Here is a 12,446-nt window from a genome sequence, read left to right as displayed (position 1 = left end):
ATACCATGTATATACAAGTTTTATCATAGCCTGTATATTGAAGTATTTCTTAGTTTTTTTGAGATCTCCCATAGATTATAAACATCTCTAAACTTATATATTGAGTTTTTTTACTACCGCTCCTGGAGGAGTGAGGTTGAAAATAATACTCAGATACTGCTAAAGTTTAATATGTACACTTCCAACCATGTTCACACTGTGGCAAGCACTATACCTATGTAAAATGTTTTTTCGGGATCTAGAGATCACTGTGCCACGTGCAATGCATATATTTAAATGTTACAGTAAAACTAATACAATACATGGTGAAGCTGAAGACACTTATGGTTTAGATCAGGGGTGGGCAATTATTTTTCCAAAGGGGCCACATGAGAAATTTGAATGGTTTCAGAGGGCCGGAATATATATAATATACCTAATATATACTTAATATCTATAATATTCTTAACTAATCTCCAATATATATGATATCCCACTATAAGAAACAGTAAATGAAACATTACAATGAGAAAATGTAGAGGATAGAATTTTACATATATATATATATATATATATATATATGTATATACAGTATATATATATAATTCTATTTAATGAACAATCACAAAAACAGTTTAGAAAATTTCAACTTTTGCAATGTTTAAAAAAACTAGCATCATAACGTAAAATAGCAGCATCAACTTACAGTAAACCAAACATGTCAAACAGTCAATCAACCAAGTGTGGAGCACAGAATTATTGAACTATTTAAGGAACATTTATAAAAACAATTTAGAAAATGTGCATTTTTTGTAGCATTTAAAAAACAGCATCATATCTTTATTAGCTAGTTTTCAATGACCAACATCACATTAATTTGCCTCAGTTCTTTTGGTGTTCAGTGAGAGAAATCTAGCCTGTTTTGGGCTTGAACAAGTGCACTGAAGTCAGGTTGAATATCTGAGCTGGATATGCGAAGGACAGCACACAAGTGATCATTGCTGAGAGAGGATCTATATCTGGATTTGTTAAACTTCATCACTGAGAATGTTTGTTCACAGATGTAGGTAGATCCAAAGAGAATCAACATCCTCTGAGCATGTCTCCTCAAGTGTGGGGAGATTTCCTCTTTGAGAGAGGAATAAAACTCTACCAGTGATACTGACTTAAAATGCTCGGCCAGTAGATTATCAGACTGCAGATCAATGAGTTCAAGCTGGACATCACTGGGTGCATTATCCACACTATAAGTAAATTGGAGAAGAAATCATGTGCATTTCACTCTTTTGAAGTCTTCAAATCTTCTTGAAAACTCACCATGCAGTGCCCCTAACATGGATGAATACTTATGGAGGTGATCAGCTGATAGTGTGACTTCTTTCAGTGTTGGCATCTGAGTGAGAATGTTGCCCTCTAATTGACTTGAAAGAAAGTTCAACTTTCTCATGAAAGCTGTCACCAAGCTATACATTTCGTGTGCAAAGAGGCCCTTGACTTGCAGCTTGGTATTTAGTTCATTCATTAGTGCAGTCACATCAACAGCAAAGGCCAGATCTGCAATCCAGTGTGTATCTCCCATACTCTTTTAAGCACCTTGCCAAGGGTGAGCCATCTCACAGCTGTCTGGTAGCCTATGTCACTATGTTCACTTTCATGCTTCTCTAACAGTGAAACAAACTGTCTGTGATTCAGTGCTCTTGCCCTGATGAAATTTTAGTTACAACATCAACAACATGAATAATTTTTAGCACTGACTTGCACAACACCTCCTGATGAATGATACAATGCAAAAATATCAATTTCTGTTCTGGGTTAATTTCAGTCACTTTATCTTGCATCTGCCTCAAAAGTCCAACATTTTTCCCCGTCAGATTTGGACAGCCATCGGTTGTAACACCTACCAGTTTGTCCCATTTTAGTCCCAGCGTGTCCATGGATGCATTTACCTCTGTGAACAAATCACTCCCCGTTGTAGACCCTCTCATTGGCCGCATAGCTGCCAGCTCCTCCGTCATCTCAAAGTCTTTCGTTAATCCACATACAAAGATAAGTAACTGGGCTGTATCACGGATGTCACGGCTCTCGTCCACAGCCAAGGAAAACAAGACAAAATTTTCAATTTTCTTTTGCAGTTGAAGCTCCAAATTCCCCGCGATGTTCTTTGGCCCGCCTTGTTACGGTGCGCCTCGAGAGAGATACATTTGCAAACGCAACTTTTTTCTCGGGGCATATTAGCGCTGAAGACTCCACCAAACAGTCTTTGATAAACTCCCCATCAGAGAATGGCTTACTGTATCTTGCAATTTCGTGGGATATTACAAAGCTGGTCATGACCGCTGCATCCCTGGATGACTGGAGCTTTGTAAAAAATCCTTGTTGCTTTTGTAGTTTAGCTAGCAAATCTTCAGATGCTCATTCCGCTCTGCATGACTAAAATTCTTGTATTTTTCTCCATGTTTACTCTCATAATGGCGATTCAAATTGTATTCCTTAAACACCGCTATATGTTCTCCACACACTAAGCCCACAGCTTTACCTTTGAATTCAGCAAATAAATATTTAGAAGTCCATGCCATGTTAAAAACTCTACATTCTGCGTCAATTTTTTTTTTAACGTTAGCTGACATATTTAAGGGCTAAGAGCTAATTTCTTGGAAGCTGTTCATAAGCGCACTGATAATTAAGAAAAACAATAGTGGCCTTCAAAATAAAAGCCGTGTAACTGTATTTTATGCACCTATCACAAAGTAATAGATGTTGCTACACTTTTAATACAAACTCACGTGGGCTGGTCAAAGGAAGTCAGCGGGCCGGATGTGGCCCGCGGGCTGTAAAATGCCCAGGTCTGGTTTAGATGATCATACAAAGTGCCATGGGACAGGAAAATACAGACTTTATATTTTAGTAATTACTACCCAGTATTGCCCAAGAGAAAAGTTTTTTTTTTAATTGTTTAAGAAAAACATAATTTAAAAAAGCACAACTTTGAAAATAAAAATAAATTAACAAACAATAAACCTGTGTTCGCTTGCTGGGTCCTCCCTGTGTGGAATTTGCATGTTCTCCTTGTGTCTGCGTGGGTTTTCTGCGGTGGGCTGGCACCCCATCCGGGGTTTGTTTCCTGCCTTGCGCTATGTGTTGGCTGGGATTTGCTCCAGCAGACCCCAGTGACCCTGTAGTTAGGATATAGCGGGTTGGATAATGGATGGATGGATAAAGACTCACTAATGTGCTTGTCATGCGGTGTTGTATGTATTTTATCATCCAGTTGATGCTTGGAACCAGCCAACTGTATTTAATTTGAAAAGCAACACGGACGCGGTGCTGCTCAAAAATAAAGAATGTTGGCAGTCACCTAGTATATACTAACTGTGTAAGCCTCCTAGAAAGTATTTAAATTGTCAGAACTACTCTGGGCATCTCTCTGCTAGAAGGATTCATGTTGCCGAAATGCTTGCATCGTTTGTGCATTAGCAGCTAAGCGACTGTCTGTCTTATGAGGTTTCCTTTTGCCGGTGTACAGGCCTCGCTTGTGTATCCTCGGAACTGGAGCCCTCACTCCAACTCTACGTCTCACTTCCGGGCCTACAAGACAGACACACACACTTCCACGTGTAGAACTCTATTTAATTTAAACGCAACATAAAGAATGCTGGCAGTCGCCTCCATTTTGCCCTCTGGTGGTCGTTCCGAGTGTCAACTGCATGATAACATGCATACAAGACCGCAAGATCACCCCCCACCCTACCCCGAAGGGGGTTGGTTACAGCTGATTTCACCCTACAGTATTTTTAGTCGACCAATGAGGAACATGTGTACCAAGTTTCATGAAAATCACTTCAGTCGTATGGACGTGATGCTGGAACATACATACACACATTCACTTTTATGTATATAGATTATAATAGACATTTTTAGTTTCTCATCTTTCTGTAGTTTTAAAATGTGCAAATCTGACTTGAGGATTTTTTAGATATAATGAAAAATTCTGCTTGGGACTGCCTACATGTGCATGCAATTTGACATTGTCGTTGTTCTTCATGTCAGGCATTGTACTGGCATACAATAATGTGTATTGATTCGTATATATTAATGTACTATATGGAAATAGTAAAATATAGCATGAAAATGTGTATTAATCTTTAACTCAATGGATTGTTTCCAAGACAAAAGGCAGTATTAACCCTTTTTATGTAGTTTGTGACCAATACATATCCAAACAACTCAGTTAAGGGGAACCATTGCAAGTTCACTTTAAAATTGCAAAGCCATGAACTTATATGAGCATTTGACTCATATGTTTACCAACAGGTCTATATATCACTGGGTGATCTATCTTAACCAATAGTGATTTATCTATCAGGTAATATTGAAAATTAAATTCATAGCTAGATACAAAACTTTAAACAACACATATTTTAAATTTACGTTTATATGTTTAGCAGACGCTTTTATCCAAGGCAATTTACAGAAGAGATCAACATAATTAAACTTGGTGACACACTGAAGTAGTCAGAATTTTGCATTTACATGGCCAGCTCATTCCACAAACCATGAACTATCTAAGAAAAGAGTCTGGTTGAGATTTGATGCCACACATTGGTGGCATCACCAGATGTTATTCTTCAGCAGACCTGAGTGGTCGGGAAAGAGCATAGGACATCACAAGTGTCTCCATATATAGTGTATCCAGCATGGAGTGCCACTGAGTACCAAACCACTGACACAATGTCACCCAACACAACTCCAGGTTCAAATAAAGGGTTTTTTGTCACCAACTTTTCCCAGTGAATAAAGCCAACAAATTCACAGCACAATGCTCTTATACTCTTTCCACGTGCTTGGTGAGTGTTGTCTACTGCCTCTTGACTTTGACTCACCAAGGAGATGTGAGAGGATTCTTTTAAACTGGAACCAGCAATGTCAGCGTTGGTCATTAAGAGTATTTCTGGGTCATACAGTAACTAGAACAGCCTTCTGTTGCCTCTTGTGGCACTTTAGGACCCTGACTGGGCTTCTCTTCTAGACTCCAGCTCCCATGCTAGCCTGCTAGGTGTCCTAACTGGAGGGACACTGCCACCTATCATGTGGTAGAATGAACTGCCCAGTCTATCTATCACCTTTTTAACCAGACTTAGATAAGGATCGCTAACCATCCCTTCTGGGTTGTAGCTCCTTCCATAATGTATTTCCATTATGGTCCCATGGTTGGGTAAAAAAACTCTCTCTGTCAAACTGGGGATTCCAGGCCATTCACCTTGGCACCTGCACGAGGTACTGACGTGTTGTCTACTCTGTAAGTAAGAATTAAGGATTTGAACTTAATACAAGACACTTAATTCTCTAGGAAACAGATTTCTGTTTATATAAATTGCTGGGTGTCATTCATCTCCATCCTCAATGTAGATGTTCTCCTAGGTCAGTGGTCTCAAACTCTGGTCCTGGAAGGCCACAGTGGCTGCAGGTTTTCATTCTAACACTTTTCTTAATTAGTTACCTGTTTTTGCTACTAATTAATTTCTTTTTAATTAATTATAATTGACTTGTTCTTGAAGACTCAGACCCCAAAATTGTTTCTTTTTCCTTAATTAGCAGTCAGACAATAATGAGGTAAAAAATGAGCCCAAACATGACCAGCATACTGTGTCCATCACACAATATCCGAAAATAAAGGAAGATGAAGGTCTGAGGAATGCTGATCTGCTCATCTCCACAAAATATTTTAACACTGCTCTTTGAAAATAGAAAATCAATAATTTTGGAAATGTATTCCATTGCACAATGAGAGCAGAACAAGCCATGTAATTAAAGAACAAATTTAATTAACAACAAGAATTGGCTCCTAATTAAGCAACTAGTTAGAGTGAAATTGGTTGGAGTTTACAGTAAGGCCCTGACTTAGTTGGTCTTCTGTTGGGTCACTCACTTCACATTTCATTTCTGTCTTGGTATCATTTAAGGAAAGAAATGAAGAAATTCAGAGGAATGATGAAGAAATGCAGAGGAACAAATCTTATAAAAACAAGTCAAATAAAATAAAAGAAAAATGAATTAATTAGCACCAAAAACTGGTCATCAATTAAGAAAAGGGTTAGAATGCAAACCTGCAACCACTGCAGCCCTCCAGGACTAGTGTTTGAGACCATTGTCCCAGTAATATCACGACAGTGTAAAAAGGTGCTGTATATAATATTATAAATGCTGAAATGCTGCATCTCATCATTCAGTCAATTTTATTAGGATTGCAGCAGATTTATACAACAGGTAAGTGGGTGATATTGCAACCTTATAAAAGTTAGGAATAAATGGTCTACATTACCAAATCAGATACAGTAAAATTTGTGCATTTACATTGTTGTTTTTGTCCATACAATTCCTGACCTGTCCTTTCCTGTCCTGACCTTATTATTCAACTGGCCTCCATTTTTCCCTTGTTACTTGACAATACCATTTCCAATCAAATAATCACGAATTGTACTGTTTTCTCACAAGCATAACTATTTGGTTAATTCACTACTAAACATGCTGATTTCAAACATACCTTTTAGGGGTTCAAGATGCTTCTCCCCATTGTCCTGATAAAGATGATATTTTGTTAATTTAAGTCCATGCTGAAGGTTTTGCTCCTTTCCACACTTGGCCCAATAAATGCTGAAAATGTACTCCATGTAAACCAGATATTGTGGGAGTTAATTGGCATAGTCTGCTAGGTGCTTAAAATACGATGAGTGATAACACGCACGAACAAACTTATCTCATTAAGAATTGTGTGGACCTGCAAAAACAAAAGGCTACTTGCCAGAAGTATATTTTGAATTTTCTTTTATTCGATTTATGGATATTGTTGTCCATTCATTTGTTATTGCACCAGGTTTTTAATGTTGAAACATTACAAATGTAATTTTTATGCAAATTAGATTTTTTCGATGTTTTGGCTCAGCGTACTGCTACAGACATGCAGAAACCTACCTCTTTAATAATAATGACATTTTATTTATATAATAACTTTCCCATTCTCATTCCCATCCAAAAATATACAGCATGTCTGCTGCAAGGATTATATCAGGAAGGTGTACGAGCATATCACTAGGCAATCACACTCACTTGTTCATACCAATCACCCCATGCAAAAACAAACCTTGTGACCAACCTAAAAATTAAATCTGGCCCTGCATCAAAATATTAGCTGTAAAACTAAAATAACACTTCTCTATATATAAAATCCAATGTCTGTCTGTCTGTTTCAGGAAAGAACTACTTAACAGATTTAGATCGGTGTTTTTCTACAATTTGTTTGAACATTCTGGTTGATTTTGCAACTTCTCTAATTGTGCTATGCATCATAGTTCGCTTGCAGTACCTATTTATTTGCACGGATTTGAGAGAGACACAGCGGGTCTAGGGGAGGCAGGCGGGGCCTTCTTCACTCATGTGCCCGCCTCAGGGCGTATCTTACATCAGCTTAGCTAGTGAACAAGAGAAATACTTAACAGATTTAGATCTGGCTTCTTTCTGGAATTTGCTTGAACATTCTAGTTGATTTTGCAACTTCTCTCATTGCACTAAGAATCATACTTGGCTACGGGCCTAGGGGAGGGGGAAACGTGACGACTCAGGAGCAGGGGGACGGGCAGGACCCTCCTCACTTCCTGTTTCACTTCTATGTGGGAGGAGCCACTGGAGACAGCTAGTTATATATAAATCTCATTTTGTTTATTGAAAAAAAAACATACATTTTTGCTTAATCTTTGAAACTGCAAGAACTATGGAAGAGAACACTTAAAAATAAGTCAGCAGTGAGTTACTGGGTATCTTATTGTAATAAGACAAGACACAGCAAGATAAATTGAATTGCTACGTAACATGAATCTGGCCAGAGAAAGTAACATAATATATGGACAACTATGTTAATGCAATGTTTCTTGAAGAGAGCTTTGCTTAAAAAGAAATGATCACATGCCACAATATACATCATTAAAAAAGTGCAATATATTATCCATAATGTTCTTAGGCTATTTACCAGACATTGCTTTTTTTCTTACACAGTGCTCCTTTCCCAGTTTTCAGGCTCAGATGGTTGCACAGATTTGATGTAGGTGCCTGCTTAACAAATTTTTCAACCAAATATGTTTTGGACTTTCTCTTTTATTAGTGTATAAACCACTTTTCTGTTTCAAAACTATCTAAACTGCTACAGAGAGAACACATACATATATCAGGGCTTGTTAATTTCTTGAGTACTTTATGTACAGTTTGAGTGAATGCGGGCATTTAAATGAGCATTCACTGCAGTGGACCAATTCCTCATCCAGTACTGATGCCTTTCCAAGGCTGCTGGGAAACCCCTTGGCTCTGTGCAACCCTAAACTGGAATAAGCATATTCAGAAGATGGAATCCATCCTAATTGGACAGTTGTTTGTTTGGGTGCAACAGTATTGCAAGATAGTGATACCAGTAAATAAAGGTTGCAGAATGAATAATTTATACTTATGTACCACACGCTAGCTAATACCATAGCTAAAACATATTTTTGTTATTGTTATTAGTCCAAGCATTACAATAACAATTTCTAAAATAACATCACAGATTCCTGAAAATGGCATCCCACAGTAATTCATTCTGTTTAAAATGTAATTAACCTTCAGTATTCTACGTTATGAGTAGAGAGTGTTCAGTAACACCTTAGAGAAGGTTTTATAACTATCCATTGACACGCACAATCTGATGGTGCATCATCAAGTAGTTTGCTTCCAAATATCAAGGGCTTACACACTTCAGTCTTAGATTATGGGGAATATTTTCTGCATTATCGTCTGAACACAGGGTCATGGGGGTCTTCTGGAGCCAATCCCAGCCAACACAGGGCAGGAACCAATCCCGGGCAGTGTGCCAACCCACCGCAGGACACACACAAACACACCCACACACCAAGCACAAACTAGGGCCAATTTAGAATGGCCAATGCACCTAGACTGCATGTCTTTGGACTGTGGGAGGAAACTGGAGCACCCGGAGGAAACTCACGCAGACACAGGGAGGACCTGGGAAGCAAACCCGGGTCTCCTAACTGCGAGGCGTCAGCGCTACCACTGCGCCACCAATTATTTTACAATACTGTTGAATTTTTAAAGCAATTACCATCATATCTGGGTACACTTTTGTTTTACTCTTATGTTCTGTGTTAATGTGTTCTGTGTTAATGTCTCTAAGTATATTAATACATTGTTCTGGAAAGCACTGAACTCTAAAATAGTTATTACAATAAATGATGCATAGAAAAAAAACTAAACTACTTTTCATTTGTTTGAATAATATACTGTATGTAATGATTGTATGATTTACAATTTCAAGAAACTCTGTTCTAATTGTTTTAATCTCAGCCAGGAAAATATCTATGTGAGTTTGTATATTCTGTCCATGTTTATGCACTTTTTCTTTTAGTACTCAGGTTTTCATCTCCCATACCTAAGTGTGTTACTGTAGTTGAAGTGGCAACTTTAATTTGGCCTAGTATGAGTGACTGTGGGTGTGTATTAAAATATGCCCGACATTGGACTCATAGTTAGTTCCTGGATGCTTATTATTATATTCTACATGATATATCCACTTTGATTCCAACTACTGATCAGATCATTTTTAAGAGTTGTTTTAATTTAATTAACTTATGTTTAATCCAAAGCTTTTTATACACTGGAATTGAAATGTATAAAATGTTTAGGAAGGGGCTCAGATTTGCAATCAAGTGAAACAAGGGAATTAGCTTTACAGTTTTGTCATACAACTGTTTTGTTATAAAAGTATTATTGTATTAACATACTTTACATACTCTCTGTCTTCTGCTTCAAGTATTAAGGAGCAAATTTTGAAGGTTATTTTTTCTTTCAACCATCTGGCCTTCATCATGCAAATTGAGAGAATAAAAAAACAACAAATGAAGGAAAACGACCCTTTTGGAGATTGAGAAACGAACTAGGCAGCTGTGTACCATGCTGAGAACTTCTAGTTATCTGGAATATGTCTACCTGTTTGTCCAGCATATTCCCATAGACTCCTGTCATCTGGAGTCTGTTTTACTCAGTCTAATAGGTTCATTTCTCTTAGAATTATAGGCACAAATGATGAACAACAGCGGTTCAAAGCAAAACACAGCATGGGTTAAGAAAATGATTTGAGAGCTGCCTAGTGTAAAATTTTTATTCAGCTGCTGTTGGAATTAATTATGAGAGTGTTTTGCATAATCCTTTATTCATATTGTGGGTAAGCTTTTGTGTGTAAGGTTGACATGCATACATTTTTACATCTTTGGCAGAAAAATTGACTAAAATATTATTCTTGCGCATATACATTACAATGATGGGCTAGATGTTCCTCTACTCAGTAGTCTAATTGATCAGGCTTTCAGTCTGTGAAGTTTCTACTCTTATTAATGGGATATCTGTTTATCACAATTGAGTGTATCATGTGCAATGAAATCATCCCAGATATACTGTAAATTCACTATAGTAAGGTTTAGCAGTTTAAACAGTTTGGATAATACTTGGGATTGATTTAGGTCAGCTTTATTTCATATAAATTTGAAAAAAAATGACTCTAACCAATAAACAGAAGCTGTCAGTGCAGACATTCAGGAAATATATAATTGAAGAGAAAATACTATTACAAATAACAACAACAGCCCCTCTCAAACACACACCCAAATTGCTAAAAAGAAAAAAAACTGACTTGGCTAAACTTAAGAGAACAGTAACAGTAAGGCATTACAAAGGTGATGTACTATGAAGGATCCCCAACAATGTTTCCTGACATGGTTCTCCTGAATAATTTGCTGCGTAAAAGTATTCAGTGTGTCAAAGAGAGGATGTGCAGAATTATTCTTAATGGCCATCTTTTTTGGCTTCATTCTCTCCTCTGCTACTTCATCCAGCAGGTCGAGAGTGTGTTTCTTAACTGGGCCTCTTAACTTCTTAAATAACTTGTTGATTCATTTGACCTCTCTTGAAGTGATGTTACCAGCACAGAACACCACAATAAAGATAATTGCATGGGCAATTACAGAACTGAAGATTACATAAAGGATGTCACTACCTACATTAAAAGAGCTCAGGCTTCTAAGAAAAAAGAGTCTGCTCTACCCATTGATGAATAGTTCCTCTGTGTTACATGATGTAGCTTATCATTGATGTAGACTCTGAGTACTTATAGCACTATTGTATGAAGATTGTCAAGGTTCCAAGCTGGGTGACTTCATTTAGGAGGTAAACTAGCAATAGAAGTTAACAGAGTATTACTATAGTACTCTTCAGCTTCAACAATGCGTGCAGTCAACTTGGCCATTTTTTTGAGGACATGGCATTTTAACTTATCGGGGTCTGAAGAAGCAGGACTATAGATGGAACAAATGTTGGCAATTTTCAGGCAGCATTCCTCAATTCTAGAGAGAGGCATGGATAATGCATGAAGAACTGATCAATTCTACCATTCTACCATTCTACCAGTGAAAAGGTCATTGTAAGGTCACCATGCTCTGATGTTTAACAATATAAGTCTAAGAAGGGGTATAAGGCTATTTTACATCCCTTTGTGTTTAATGAATGACAGCAATATTGGAAAGTGTGATATAGTGTAAATAAGCATTTAATTAATTATTATTTATTTAAAGCAGCCCTTGTCCAAACTTCCTCCATGGGTTTACAAGAGATAGATCTAACATTACTGCAATGTCTGGTTGGACTAACTGAAGTGTAGTTTCATTTTCTCAATTAATTAAATGAAATATTAAATTATTGTTGATATTATCAGGCAGTGTCCCTTTTCTTTAACTTTTAGTCTGAACACTTCACTTTGAAGCTAGGTTTTTAACTTTTTTGAGTTTGATATTTGACCTCTTTTTTTTTTATTTCAGGCACTATTTCTGAACTTGAACTTTCAAGTTTCTCTGTATCACTCAATCAACTTCCTTTTGTTGTTTATACCACTGCTTAAGCCAACAAATAGTATGTTTTCCTTGTCTTCACTTTGCATTCACTGAATTTTTATTTTAACGTGCTTTTGCCATTGTCTTTTAAGTAAACATTGAATGAAATATATTTATATTGATTTGCATATTAAAATATGTAAAATTATTTGAGGAGTTGTGGTGGGATGGCAGGGGCGTGCATGTGCATTACTTTTCATGCTGACAGGGATTTATGGAACGGAAATGTGTGGAAGTTGGCTTACGCATGGTTTTGTGCATTTGACTTTTTTTGTGCGTACACACATTTCCACTTTTGTCTGTATGTCATGTTTTAGTGTGACTATACAGTACATGAGACCCCAGTTCAGAGAGAAAGAGGAGGAACTTCTTCCCACAGTTCACCTGCATATTGAATGAGGAAAGTGTCTAGAAATACATGGTGCCCTGTTGTTGATTTCTCTTAAACTGAGTTATTTAAGTTATTAAGCTCTTATTTATTTGTTTCAATGT

At 37.2% G+C, this 12,446-nt stretch overlaps 1 pseudogene; it reads right to left on the bottom strand.

Annotated features, from left to right (window-relative positions):
- Positions 1–1,246: 1,246 nt before the first annotated feature.
- On the bottom strand, positions 1,247–1,994 carry LOC120524045 (annotated as a pseudogene).
- Positions 1,995–12,446: the final 10,452 nt, after the last annotated feature.

This window comes from Polypterus senegalus, chromosome 1, assembly GCF_016835505.1.
Source record: "Polypterus senegalus isolate Bchr_013 chromosome 1, ASM1683550v1, whole genome shotgun sequence".
NCBI lineage: Eukaryota > Metazoa > Chordata > Cladistia > Polypteriformes > Polypteridae > Polypterus > Polypterus senegalus.
Note: the sequence above shows the minus strand (reverse complement) of the source record. Positions and strands in the feature narration are given on the sequence as shown.